The following is a 15,278-nucleotide window of genomic DNA, read 5'->3' on the forward strand; positions in this document are numbered from 1 at the left end:
AGAGAGAGAGAGAGAGAAAACATACCTACACTTGAATACCTGACATGGTCAATATGCTTACATAGGTTACATTCTGACTCCTTGACTACAGTAGAATTCTCCCAGGCAAGAATGATTTGTTTTTGAACATCCAACTGAAAAACAATTTCTGTATCCTCTCCTTTCCATGGTGAATGGACCACTTAGTCATTTCTTTCCATTTAATGATTATTGTTGTTCAGTCTTTTTCAGTCATATCTGATTCTTTGTTATCCCATTTGGCGTTTACTTGACAGAGATACTGGAGTGATTTCCCCTTTCCTACTCCAAGTCATGAGGAAACTGAGGCAAACAGGATTAGATGATTTGCGCAGGGTCACACAGCTAGTAAGTATCTGGGGTGAGATTTGAATTCAGGAAGATGAGTTTTCTTAACTCCAGGTCAGGCACTCTATGCACTGTACCACCTAGTTTCCCTATTGAATGATAAGGTATTTTTCTTTCCATGAATCCCATGAGACCTTGTGAAGAACAGCACAGTGTGTCCAGGCTCCCAATGGTGGGACAATAGTCATTTTATTACCTGGAAACTCTATGAATAAAAAACCATGTCCAGCTGCTCCTGGCAAGATCACATGTACACTTTGCATCCTAATCTATTCAGTCCAAGGCTTGCATGCTACAGGAGAAGGCAAAAATATACTTGGACACAGGGGAGCACCTTATAGACATAAAGACATGATATAAAAATACTACTTTGTGAGTGGAATGAGACATGTGTGGGATATATCTTTTTTTCTATGAATTATCAATAAAATTCAATTTGAATCACCTGCTACAAATTTTTTTAATCTAAAAATGGAACAAAGATATAAAATAGTAGCAATAAAAAGCTTGTGCCTATATATCTAGCCATTCTCCATACTTTCCTTTATGTCTATCCATCTGGCTTTGCTTCTACATAGCTTCATTTCTATAGCTTGCATTTCATAATATTCATATGAGGCTCACTTAAATTGGTTTCTCATTATTGCAAAAACATCTTAACATAATATCATTGTGAAGAGGAGCCCTGGTCACGTGAATGGCACACCTGCACGTTAACAAAAGCAAAGTGGAAAGAAAGATGGCTTTGGAATGAGAAAACCTTGGTTTAGGTCTTAGTTTGCTGTTTGCATGACCTCAGTCAGTTCTTCTAATGCCAGATCTGTTCTCCCTAGCACATAGATTACTGCATTTGGAGTCAAGAATAGAGAAGTTCAAAGCCCTCCTCTGACACTAATTTTGTGACCATGGGTAACTCTATGGGCTTCAATTTTCTTCTCATCTGAAAATTATGGTTGGATTAGATGACCAATGATACAATCCTAGATTTACAATTAAAAAGGTCTTTAGAAGCCACTGAGGCTAGAGAGATTAAGTAATTTTGTCAAAGATGCACAATTCTTAAATAGCAGTGACAGAATTCAAAGCCAAGTCAAATCAAATCAAATCCTGCAATTTTCCTACTACATACATTAATTCATGCATGCATCACTGAATAAAAAAAATGAGAAAAAAGATTAAGTTCTTCTGATATACTAAGTTCTGGTGATTCAAATGAAGAAGTGAAGACAGTTCTTGCCTTCAAGAAAAGGAAACCCGTGAAAAAATAACAGAAGACTCAAATGAAGTCTAGCTGGAAGCAGGCCTAGTGTAGTGGGCAGCTGAAGCATATACTAATTAAGACAAGAGGGCCCCAAGGTGGGAGACCTAGGAGGGAAATGGTTAAGTTTTTGAAGGGATTGTTTCTGGTGCCATCAGAAAGGCAGCTAGCAAGTCAATGGCATCGAAATGCAGTAAGCTGTGTTAGATGTATGATCCTATGAACTGGCCCTCTGTGTTTTCCCATCATGCATTGTTGTTTCACTCCTTTAGAGATGATAGACACTGTTTAAAAAAGTCCAATTAAAACTAGACTGCACTTCATATTTTCTTGAGGTGTTTAGACACTTTATACTGATGTCCCAATGGCCTAAGACAACCACTCAGGTGTAACCGGGATACAGTGAGTGAGCAGCCAGCATGCTGCTTGCAGTATTTATGAGGTGCTCTTGGGCAGTGCTCCACATCTAAAAGGAGAAGCCCACTTATGAGGGTGCCAGGAACACACTGGCTTAGATCATACTGATGCAGAAAGCAAGGAATGAGGCAAGGACAGAAGCATTAGTTTCCTTATTGCTGTCATGCAAAGTGGTCTTACTCTGTTGGAGGAGTCATTAGTGAAATTCAGAAAGGGATCAGAAGATTTCCAGTACTGGATGGTTAGGATGCTATCCCAATGTGATTATAGATCACAATCCTAGAATATGCTATGAAGTTCGTAGCATAGAATTCTTAGGAGCATCAGTTTACAGCTGTAAGAGACCTTATAGACCACTAGTTCAAATCTCTCATATTATAGATAAAAACCTGAGGCCCAGAGAGATTTAAGTGACTTTCCAAAGCTATTGGTGCTGGTATTTGAATAAAAGTGCCAGGATAGAGGCTTATGTATGATAGGTTCACTGAAAGCATTCTCAGGAGGCAGGGCCAAGATGGTGGATTAGAGGCAACAGCTCAGCCAAACTCACCCACCATTCTCTTGCAAACAATTTTAAAACAGTATCTCAAATCAAATTTTGTAGTGGCAGAGACAATAAAACTTTGGAGTGAGACATTTTTCCAGCCTGAGACAATTTAATAGGTCATCAGAAGAAGTCACATGAGGTAAGGATCAGGGTCAGGATTACAACTGACACAAAAGTCAGGTTAAAAAGTATATGGGGGGGGGTGGCTATGTGGCACAGTGAATAGAGCACCGGCCCTGGAGTCAGGAGAACCTGAGTTCAAATCCGGCCTCAGACACTTAACACTTACTAGCCATGAGACCTTGGATAAGTCACTTAACATCAATTGCCCTACCCTCCCCCCTTCAAAAAGAAGAAAAGTATATGGGTAGGGGAAGTTAAATGGTACAGTGGATAGAGCACTAGGTCTGGAATCATGAGGAACTGAATTCAAATCCCGCCTCAGGCACTTGATACTTACTAGCTGTGTGACCCTGTGCAAGTCACGTAACCCTGATTGATTTGCCAAAAAAAAAAAAAATATATGGGTAAAAGTAGATTGTGGGAATTCGATTTTTATACTCATAGCAAACATTTCAAAATCCTTGGAATAGGAAGAGCAAAACAAATTGTGAGTATGTCACCCACTAAGGTATGAGTTCAGACAATTATTGTCTCCATGGAGCGAGGTAACCAGTAAACAAGTGAGACGGCCAGGGGGTAAGTTGATAGTGGAGAATGAACAATTTGATTAAGCTTTCTCACAATGTGGAGTTTCTAAACAGGTAATCATCAGTCTCTGAATTGGCTTCAATGTAGAGCCTTGCTAGGATGCCAGACAATAGGTGTGTAGGAGGAGTTGAATAAAGTATATATTAAGTACTTATTATGTGCAAGGCATTATGCTTGTCCTAAGAAAGCAGATAACATGAAAGAAATAAAATCCACTCTCTGAATTTTCTAATGGGAGAAGTTAACACATAAAGGGGAGATAGAAAAGGTGGAGGACTGGAGAGCATGAAGTATGGGCTGAAGCAAGGTCATCAGGATAGAGTGGAAGCCCAGTGAGGAGCATATAGGGAAGGGAAGTGAGATGTGGCTAAGACTTTGGATATAACAGACATTAAATTTCTCTGATTCTAAATTTAGTAGTATTTGCACTATATGAAGCTTCTCCCAATTGGATTGTAGAGACACAACAGGTCACGATGTCTAAATTAGTGCATGTACACATACACTAAAGTGAGAATGGAAGAAAAAAAGCAATTTTTAAAAAAATTCACATGCACTAAAAATCAGTTGTGTATAATTGCATGTTATGGTAAACATAAAATAAAATAACTGATATCATTTAAAACAAAAAAAAGCTTACAATTATATAGAACTTGGCAATGACTTGAGTTCATCTTCACAATAATATTATTATAAAGAGAGTTCAAGTTGATTATCCTCATTTCATTTCAGAGACGATGAAGTGAATATCACATATATGCATTGGCTTGCTAGAGCTACACAGATAATAAATGGCTAGCCTGGGACTCAGACAGAAGGATTCTCATTCAAATCTATTTCTACATATTTCATAAAGTCAAAAAGTTCTGTATTTAGTTTTGTCTCTGATATTTATTAGCTATGTGACCATGGACAATGCACATCTTTAAACCTCAGGTTCTTCATCTGTAAGATGGGGACAATAATTCCTATAGTACCTAACTGAGGGCTGTTATAAAACTCAGTGGAGATAATGTAGATAAAGTGTTTGCTAAACTTTGAAGTGTTCTTTAAAAACCATTCATTTATTTATTTTACATATTGCCTCATTTTATAGAATTGAGATAGATAGAATCCTTAGATAAAGGATTCTTCTGTTGTTCTATGTTTAATGGTTAGTGGTCTATGGCACAAATGGGCAAAATTATTGGTTCTGGTATTTGACTAAAAATGTGAGGAGATAAGCTCAAATGAAAGCATGCTTGAGGGCAGAGCCAAGATGGCAGATTAGAAGCAGCAACACAGACCAACTCTCCCAACATTTTCTTGCAAACAACTTTGAAATAACATCACATATCCAATTTTGGAGTGGCAGAGACAATAACAATTTGAAGTGAGGCATTTTCTCCAGTCTGAGACAATTTAGTAGGTCAAGATACAGACCTAGAAGAATTTGTGACATCAGGGTAGGATCTATCCCAGAGCACAAGAGGTAGAAGAACCAGGGGTGGGGGCTTGAAGGCTACTTCAACAGCAGTGGCAACAGCAGATTTAGGATTTTTTTTGGAAGACCCGAGATGGCAAGGTCAGATAACTGGTCAGACAACTCATTAGAATGGGGACCCTCTGCTAGCACTGTGTACAATTGGAGTTCATTGGCAACTGGCATATTGTCCACCCATATGTAGTTCTGGGTTGAGTCACAGTACCAGGGCAGAGAATATCATATTCTAAGATATCATGCTTCTTCCATATGGAAGTTGCTAAGTCTTGTTTAATACTGAGTGTGGGTCATGAAATTTGAATTGTTTTTTTCTGGCTGTTTGGAATATTTTCTCCTTGACCTGGGGATTCAGGAATTTGGTTATAATATCCTTGGGCAAATTAATTTTGGACTATCTTTCAGGAGGTAATTGATATATTCTTTCCATTTCTATGTCTACCTTCTGGATATAAGATTTCAGGAAAATTTTCCTTTATAATTTTTTTGAAATGTGAAGTCTAGGATATTTATAAAAATATGATTGACCTTTTTTCACAGTCAGATAATTCAAAAATTGTTTCTCCTCAATCTATTCCCCAAGTGTGTTGTTTTTTCCAATGAGGTATTTCACATTTCTATTTTTTTTGTCTTTTGACTTTGTTTTATTTTTTCTTGATGTCCCATGCAGTCATTAGTTTCTACTTGCCCAATTCAAATTTTTAAGGAATTATTTTAACCAGTGAGCTTTTGTACCCCTTTTTTCATCTGGCCAATTCTGATTTTTAAGGATTTATTTTCTTCAATGCATTTTTATATCTCTTTTACCAGTTAGGGCAGTTCTGTTTTTTAAGTTATTATTTTCTTAAGTATTTTTGTGCCTCTTGCCGAGCTCTTAATTCTTTATTAAAATAATTTGCTTGTATCACTATCATTTCTTTTTTCCCCCATTTTTTCCTCTACCACTCTTATCTCTTTAACTCTTCCAGGCATTCTTGTTCGGCTTGGGTTCAATTCACATTTTTCTTTGAGACTTTGATTTTAGCTGTTGTCACATTTTTGTCTTCTTCTGAGTTTGTATCTTTGTCTTCCCTGGCACCACAGTAGCTATTTGTGGTCAAATTTGTTTTTCATTTTTTTTTGTTGTTGTGGTTGTTATTTTTTATTTATCCAGCATGTTTCTTGACTTTTGAATTTATTTTAAAATTAGACTCTGCTCAGCCCAGGGTGGGAAAGCACTGTTCCAAGCTTCAAGTATAATTGTGCTGCTGTTTCTGAGCCATTTGTGGAGGTCTTCAAGTTTTTGGTGCTTCCAAGGGGAACTGATCCATGGAGAAGTGTAGTCATTGCTATCCAGGCTTATGTTCTTGTATTTAGCCAAGAAAGATCCTGGCTCCCCTGCAGCCACAAACACTAGCCCTCCTCTTGACATATGACCAGGCCACCTGCTCTCCTAAAACAGCAAGTGCTAATGTTCCTCTTTACCTTGGAACTTCAACCGTGGCCCTTGCTCCCTTGTGAACAACCACAAGGGCTAATCACTGTACTGGAACTGTGACCCAGAACTATGTATGGGTAATAAAGTTGCCAATCAGAATCTCATACACCCCATATCAGTGAAGGGCTTTTTTTTTTAAGCAATTGGGGTTAAGTAACTTGCTCAAGGTTACACGGCCAGTTATTTCTGGGTGCGGTGCTAAGTATCTGAGCCTGGATTCAATCTCCAGGTCATCCCGACACTGGAGCCAGTGCTCTTACTCGCTGAGCCACTGGGCCGCCCCTAAGCAATTGGGGTTAAGTAATTTGCTCAAGGTTACACGGCCAAGTGTTTCTGGGTGGGTGCTAAGTATCTGAGCCCAGATTTGATTCCCAGGTCATCCCAACACTGGAGCCGGTGCTCTTACTTGCTGAACCACCTGGCTGCCCCTAAGCAATTGGGGTTAAGTAACTTGCTCAAGGTTACACGGCCAGGTGTTTCTGGGAAGGCTTTTTATAATATATTTCTGACCAGTTTTCTGGCCCCCTTACCATGTCTGCACTGAGAGTTTTTGAAGCTGCTGCTCTTGCTGCTTCCACTGCACTTGCACCTACCTCTAACACCCTCTGTTGGTGCTACTACTGCATGAGCTCTGGGCTGGCTCCCACTCTGCTGTCACAGACATCTCCTGCTCATCTCCTAACTTGTCTTAGGCTGGAAAACTATCTCACCCTGACCTTTTTTTGGCTCTGCTGATCCAAAATTTGATTTGAAATGGTATTTCAAAGTTGTTTGGAGGGGACTATTGGGAGAGTTTAGTTGGCCTCTAAATTGCCACCTTGGCTCCCCATTGTCACCTACTTTAATGCTATATTATCATGCACTATATTAATGGTCCCCATGCTTTCTATTTTTCGCTTGATCTAAATCACATTTCCAGTGTGTTGAGTTTCTTAGGATCACACAGATCCCCAGATAGTTTGCTTCTTTGTGTTATCTCTTTCCTCTAATGTATTTACTTCTTAAAGCTCCTTAGTAACATTTTAAATTCATCTTGAATTTGGTGTTAGCATCTTTCATTTGCACTGGAAAAGTCGAAAGGGGTATGGGAGAAAATATGGGAGAGAGCAGATTAGAGGACGGGATATCCTGTGGGGCTGCTATTTGGGGGGGTGGGTAGGGGAAAAATGGGGAGAAAATTTGTAACTCAAAATCTGGCAGAAATGATGTAAATCAGAAGTTAATAAAGCATCTGGGAAAAAAAAGAATCTTTCATTTGCTGAGATTACTTGAATTGCTTTGACCAGAGTTTGAGGCCTTGAGATTCTAGATTCCCCACCTCTAAGCTTGACCTTTCAACCTTTGTTTTCAATTTTTTTAATCAAAGAAAACTTCTAAAAAGTTATAGAAATGCATATGAATAGTTAAACACAGGATGTGATATAATAGACAGGAATAGGGATTCTGATTTTGAATTTTAAAAAGTATAAAAAATATAGTGGACTAGCCTGGGGTTATTAGAAATGTAATACTAAATAGCTTTTTAAAATAGGTATAGTCATCATCATCATCATCATCATCATTCCTATTTCATAGTTGAAGAAACTGAATTTTGGAGAGGTTAAATAATTTCCCTTTAACTATTTGAACTTTCTCCTTCCTGACAACAACCCCAATGGTCTACCCACTGAACCAATCACCTGCATGTGGACCTGGAGTCAGAAAGATGAGTTAAATCCAGCTTCAGACACTTTATCATTGTGTGATTCTTGACAAGTTACTTATTCTCTGTTTGACTCAGTTTCCTCATCTGAAAAACAAGAATAATAATGGCACTTATCCCCAGGGTTGTTCTGAGGATAAAATGAGGTACTGTTACTAAAGCACTTTTCAAAACTTAAAACACTATATAATTCTATACTAATTAGTTTATGCAGTACATTTGTTGCCTTTTCCCCTTCACACAGTGACAAAAATCTTACCATTGCCTTCATATTTGTTGCTAGTATAAGGATAAAGTGGCTGAACATTTTATCTAAAATAAAAATAACTTAACCATGTTGTTCCAATATATTTCTGTTTTATTCCCCTCTCTTTTCCTTTCCTTTCTTTATAACAAATATATTACTGTTCTATTACTCTACATTTTTACCTCTGCCCTCTTTTTATCTTAGTTGTTAGAGGTTGGGAGATCATGTTGTGAACATTTCAAATTCTCATCCAGGTCACAAAAATCTCAACCCCATGTGGCTGATTTGGCATCACATGAAGCATTATACAAGGTCAAAAGCAAAACCCGTGACCCATGAGCCACTGGAAAAAAAGTCATTAACTGCTATTGGCCCAATGTTCCAACTCTTGGGCTATATAACACATTTATAGATCATCTGGACAAAGGGCTCCCAGTTGCTACTTTAAAAAAAGGAAAGAAAAAAGGCAATAATGTGAAGGTAAGGGATGCCTTGAGGAATAAAGGAGATATATAGACTTAAAATGATCTATCAAATTCCCTGGTTGTGACAGTTCATGCAAGGCAGGGCTTACAAGCCATTCAATTCCAAGAGAATATTTCAGTAGATCGTTTTCTTGTTTCTAGGACTATTCTTCATATCATGTATATGCAAACATGTAAATATGTGTTTTCTTTGTCATTGGTGACTCAAAATCTTTTCCTTCAGAGTAAACTACTGGTTTTATGAGTATGTTTTGATGATATTTTTGCTAAAATCTGAAACCAAAAGTACAGGATTATATGTTTCACTGAGAGAAAAAAGAACCAACCAAGGAATATGTAAGCACCCTGTACCTCTGGTGAAATATTTATATGAGTTCATGGATCTCTCATTTCTTCAGTAAATGTAGTCCATTTAACAGTACAGAGTTTATAACGCATCAATGACTTCCTATCCTGTAAAATTTCACCGATTTTTTTGCTTGCTTTTGGTAAATCCAACATGGGGAAATCTATACAGTGTGTAATTGATCCTCCTTTAGAGCTCTCGCTATTGCATGAAAGAGAGTGTAACTTGTGGGTGGACTATTCCTTATCTATCCCCTTTCATTTTCTTTTCCAGTTTTGATTCTCTCTGAAGACATCCACTGTTTTTCATTCTCATCTCGGTCTCTCTATTAGCAAAATGCTTTTGCCAGTCATACCCATCATGCTCTTCTTCTCTGCCATTTTCCCCACTTGCAAATTCTCCAGAGATCGTGATATTCTGCCATTCAGAATCATACAATATCACAGGGAAAATATTAGTATTAACAAGATGGACTTTTGCTTCTTAGAGAAGTTCGTATTTGGATATTGTATTTCTGTTGGAGTCTGCAATATTCCAAGGCTTGATGCCACCAGTATTACTTCATCCATGAATAGAACACTTAAGTAGTGCCACAATCCATAGAGTATCTTTCTTGGCATTGGATTTTACCTTGGATATATTCTGTGATCGTAGTGAGCACCTTTGAAGCAACTGTTTTTTGCTGGTTATATTTCTAATGAGATTAGTGATCAGTATCATTGCATAAAGTAATTTTTATCATTGAATTTTTTAAAAAATTAATTAGAAAAATGCAGATTAAAACAACTTTGAGGCATCATTTTACACCTACCAAATTGGTTAAAAATTATAGAAGGCAAAAGTGAATAATGGTGGAGAGGAGGTGGAAAAATTAGAACACTAATTCATTGTTAATGAAATCATAAAATGATCCAACCATTTTGGAAAGCAATCTGGAATTGTGCCCAAAGAGTTATTAAACTACATATATATGCACTGACCCAGGAATACCACTACTTGGTCTATTTCCAAAGATGATTAGGGAAAAAGGTGAAGAACCTATATGTTCTTTTTTTGGGGGGGTGGAGGAATTGAGGCAGTCAGAGTTACCTAACTTGCCCAGTAAGTGTCAAATAGCTAGTAAGAGTCAAATGTCTGAGACTGGAATTGAACTCAGGCCTTTCTGACTCTAGGGCTGGCACTCTATCCACTGTACTACATAACTGCCCCTACCTATATGTTCTGAAAAGCTTCTAATAGTTTTCTTTGTTATGGCAAAGTACTAGAAAGTTCAGGGATGTCCATCAGTTGGGGAATGGATAAAGAAGTCATGGTATAAAATTGTGATGGAATACTATTGTGCTTTAAGAAAAGATGGGCTCAATGATTTTTAGAAAGAAACATGGAAAGACTTGCACGAAGTAACATAGAGTGAAATGAACATAACCAAGAGAACACTCTATACAATAACAGCAATATTGTTTTAAGAACACCTTTGAGTCAATGTTATTTTGTCTATTGAAAATACCCAAATTTACTCTAAAGGTTTCTGAAGAAAGGTTCTATCTGCATCCAGAGAAAGAACTGATAAGAGGAAGTATGTATAGGATAATTTTACATCTATATGCCTATTTGTGTCTAATGGTAGCAGTTTCTAGGGTGGGTGGGAAGGAAAAATAAATTTACATGATAATTTTGTTGTATATTTGAAAGGAATAGCAAGTCGTGAATAGTAGATTTGCAGTTTCATGTACAATCATCTTTTTATTGTATTGTGTTATGGAAATGCTTGTTTTATTCTGTGAATTTAAAGTGAAATTTTAAAAATAAATCTTGTATAGTTTTAATATACACATTGATATTGCAGGGTGAGAGGGAAACCTTAAAGAAGACATGGTGCTCTATTAAAAATCAGAGACAGGTGTCACAGTGGATAGAATGCTGGACCTGGGTCAAGAAGACCTTGATAGCTTGATAGTTCTTTAAAATGAAGATGATTCTTTTCTTACACCCCCAGCTAACAATGTCTCTTTCAACAGGAGATGGTTCTATTTGAGAAGACTTCTTTAAAGAAGGGTCTACCAAGAAATCAATGATGATGACATTTGTACCAGGTATTTCTGATTTTAGGTATAACACTACCCACTAGGCACACTGCCTCTATATATATATTTTAAGATATTATATATGCACATATTGTCTCCTATCATAGAATGTAAGCTTAAAAGGAACTTTCTTTCTGTATTCCAAAAATTTAACATGATATCTAACACACAGCAGATGCATAAGGAGTGCTTATTGTTTGGTTGATTGATTATTGTTTTTATTTAATGTAAAGATAAATATATTGACATTATTATTACCGAAGAAAAAAATTGAGGAAATAACTATAACCACAAACTCATATGACTGCTTTCCTGGTACTGTAAAAATATTAGAAAGATCAAAAGATAAGTTAAAAATATAATAAGAAAGAAATAGGCAGGTTTTCCTAGAAATATCTATATCAGGTCATACCCTTACAGTCAAATGATTTATTGAGAGGTGAAAAGAATTCAAACTCTAATTCTGTGTATTTTTTTAATTTCTTAAACAAGATTTTATTTAGTTAAAGGCATCAAGCATTTATTAAACATCCACTATATCAGGCACTGTGCTACATGCTTTACAAATCTCTGTTGATACTCATAATAACCCTATGACACAGGTATATTATTGTTTTCATTTTTCAGTTGAGGAAACTGAGGTAGGAAGTAGTCAAGTGACTTGCCCAGGATCACACAGCAAATAAGGGTTGAGGTCAAATTTGAACTCAGTTTTTTTATTCACTATACTATTTTAGTTGCCTCTTCCTTTAGTGGGAAGACTAGACTTTAAGTGTTGAAAGAAGTAGAATGATATTCTACCTTTTAAAAATACATAATTAATGGCTAAATATTGACATATAGACCAGTAATTGAGTCTCTAATCTTAATTTTCTATAGAAATTAAAATTGAATTTCATTTCAAATGAAGTAACTTGTGTGTGTTGTCCCCATAGGAGACAAAAAGAGTAACGCACTGATGTCTTCATTTGTGAAAAATAGCTGATTTTTCCTCCGATTCAAAGAATACTGCTAGAATGGAGTAGGTAGAACACAAAATGAAATATTTATCACGTACTAAATGGGGTATAGCCTTAAAGAAGCACATACCAATCAAAACATTGACATACTCCCACTTATATGCTAATTCCTCCAAGCTGTGCAGTATATTGTGATACACGAGCATGCCGAGACTGGATTACACAGAAAGCTAGGACACAACATATTCTTTTTGTCATACTGTTCAGGGCTGATGACAGTCGGCATAACTCTGGTTGAGTACAGTAGTAGAGGTACCCTCAAGATTTCTTGCTTTTAAAATGTGTGGTTGAGAGTTTCAATAGCAATGATTTCCAGCTGATACCCGTTGCACACAATGGCAGCCTTGGTCAAGGGAAACTCCCTTCTGGCCCATCTGGAAAAACGGCTGCTTATGAGCCATTGTGGTCTCAATAGAGGCATCGGCCATGTGTGGCACAGAAGGAACAGACAGTATGGCAAGCCACCAGATGGGAAATTATCTCGACTGGAAGTCAATTCCTTTCAAAAAATTCAGGTTAGAGCATAAAGCAAAAATGTTCACAGAGGGCTTTCTTTTACTGCCCACAAGGAACTCCTTTATCTGTGATTGTTATATTTTTCCCATGATGTGTTTTATGCATACTTTACCACTTGACAGACCTTTTGCAGCTCATTCAATGTGCTTCCTACTACCCCCTACTGAGACACCTATTATTTAAGGTTATTGCTGGTGATACCAGTAAGAATAACATATTATTCTCACATGTGTGATAGAACAAATCAGATATATTCACAGTTTGAGGGACATGCTTTACTGGAGTTGATGGAGTCATTCATATTTCCTCCCTGAAGTGTGATATCTGCAGTTATAGAAGGGAACACAGCTCACTTGTGGTTGAATAGGGCAGGCCTTATGTCAAGGAGACACACATGACTGACCAGCACTCATGCAAAAACGTATACCTTTTTAAATAGCAATGTGGTATTGTTTGTCTTATTCAGAGAGCCATTTTTTTAAACTTTGGTTGATGATTTTAAAGGAGTGGGCACATAACACATAGGTGTGTTTATGCCTAATTAGAGCTATAGAGAAGCTAGGAGGCACAACAGATAGAGTGCCAGGACTGAAGTCAGGAAGACCTGAGTTCAAATCCAGCCTCAGACATTTTCTATCTGTGTGACCCTGGGCAATGCATACATGTGTATGTAGGCATGCATAAATGTTCACATATATGTTCATGCATGCACACACATAAATATATAAGTATAGGTACATGTATATGTATATAAAGAGGGTAGTAGAATTAAGTGGGATAAGATAGGGTTTTAGATGGGACTTGAAGGAAACTGAGGAAGCCAGGTAAAACTTTGGATACTCTACTCTTCTATTGAATTAATTACTGTTCAACCCCCTTTAAAGTAGCTACATTAATTAGGTGAGAATACCTCTATTGACTCAGCCACCAAGGGCATTAGACTAAGTGAAAAGCCCTTGAAAGCCATTGGATGGAATGGAGTGACACAGGAGATATATTGGTATTGGGGGTAATACTTGCTCATCCCCTGTGGGCCTTCTATAAAACAACAAGCTATTTTGGAAATAAAACATTTCTGTGGCTAGTAAGAAAACAAAGCTGTTCCAACCAAGTGCCTGAAAGGAAAATGCTCGCCCTTATTCACACCTCTACTCCCCACTCTGCTCCCCAGACCAGAAGAAAACCTTGTGAATTTTGGAGGGTAGGAGGATTTGGACTTCTCATTGTTTTCTTAACATTTCCCTGGGATATGTGTGTTCAGTAGGAGTTGGGGACAGATTAGGCACAGTAGAGACACTGGGAAGAGCCCAGCAGAAAAGAGACACCCTATGCAGGAACTATAAGTCACTGCCTTTTCTGATAAAGTTGGTTTCTAAACTAGTAGGTCATGATGATGCTACGCACAATTTATCCAGATACTAACAAAGCATTTAAATCAACTTCTCATACTATTAACAGGGGGAAATAGAAAGATGTCAACCATACATAGTACAATTAGATGGACGTGGAATGATTTGAAGGACTGGACCCATATCTTTGCTCTATTTTACATTCTTAACAACGAATAAAAGCAAAAATTGAAAAAAGAAAAATAAATAAAAATTAAATTAATATGTAGCATAAGCTGGTAGCTAGAGTTAATATAAACATATTGGATAATGGAGTCAGGATTTTAAAAGATCTGCATAGCTGAGATCATTGAATCAAATAAAAATGATATTCATTAGAATAAAAGTAAAGTCTTATTTGAGATACAAATAACAATATCTTTAATAAAACACAAGGGAGATATGGCTAGACAGCAATTTCTTTATAAAGGAGATGGGGATTTAGTGGACAGCAATCCCAATGAGGCAGAGTAGGACTAGACAGACAATAAAATTAATGTGATTTCTGGCTTTATTAAGAGAGGCACAGCTTTCATAAGCAGCAAGTTTTCTGCTTTCCCTGTGCTCTGCCTCAGTTAGAGCATATGTAGGATATTGTCTTTAGTTTAAGAATGAGACTAACTAGAATGATGAAAGGGCTTTGATATCACTCTATATGAGGACTAGGGGATATGGGATATATATGTGTGTGTGTGTATGTATGTGCATATACACACACATATATGTTTAGTGAAAAGAAGAGAGGGGGAATTAGGTTCAGATAGTCAAAAGGAATGATAACTATCATTTTAAAGCAGGCCTGAAAATACAGCCTGCGGGCTGCTTGTGGCCTGCCAAAGGATTTTGGGCAGTCCATGAAAAATATAGAGGATGTAAACTGTCTGTGCCCCACTTAACCTACCTTCCAGTAGTCACTATTGTGTCCATCATATAACTTGGTGGCTGGGTTGCCACTGCACATTCTCTCCTGTTTGTCATATGACCCATGGCAAGCAATGGTCACCAATCTGTCTCTAGTCTGAGAGAAGACATTTCATGATAAATAAAAATCTTACTAAGTGCAATTAATTGAAATTTCCATTTTTAAGTGGTTTATTGCAAACTAGATTAATCATTGATTATACCTTTACTTGGAAAGTGAGTGCTAAAACCCTATCTTCAGCCCGAAGAAGTTTAACCTATTTTAATTTTGGCCCCTACTTCTTGCCAAGTTTTGCAGGTCTGTTTTAAAGTAT

At 37.1% G+C, this 15,278-nt stretch overlaps 1 pseudogene; it reads right to left on the bottom strand.

Annotated features, from left to right (window-relative positions):
* LOC138162266 (actin-related protein 3-like) overlaps positions 1-15,030 on the bottom strand; it is an 84,550-nt pseudogene extending 69,520 nt beyond the window's left edge.
* Between the last annotated feature and the right edge of the window lie 248 nt (positions 15,031-15,278).

Source organism: Petaurus breviceps, unplaced genomic scaffold (assembly GCF_028583685.1).
Source record: "Petaurus breviceps papuanus isolate PSGF00001 unplaced genomic scaffold, PetGlider_PUasm1.0 186, whole genome shotgun sequence".
Lineage (NCBI taxonomy): Eukaryota > Metazoa > Chordata > Mammalia > Diprotodontia > Petauridae > Petaurus > Petaurus breviceps.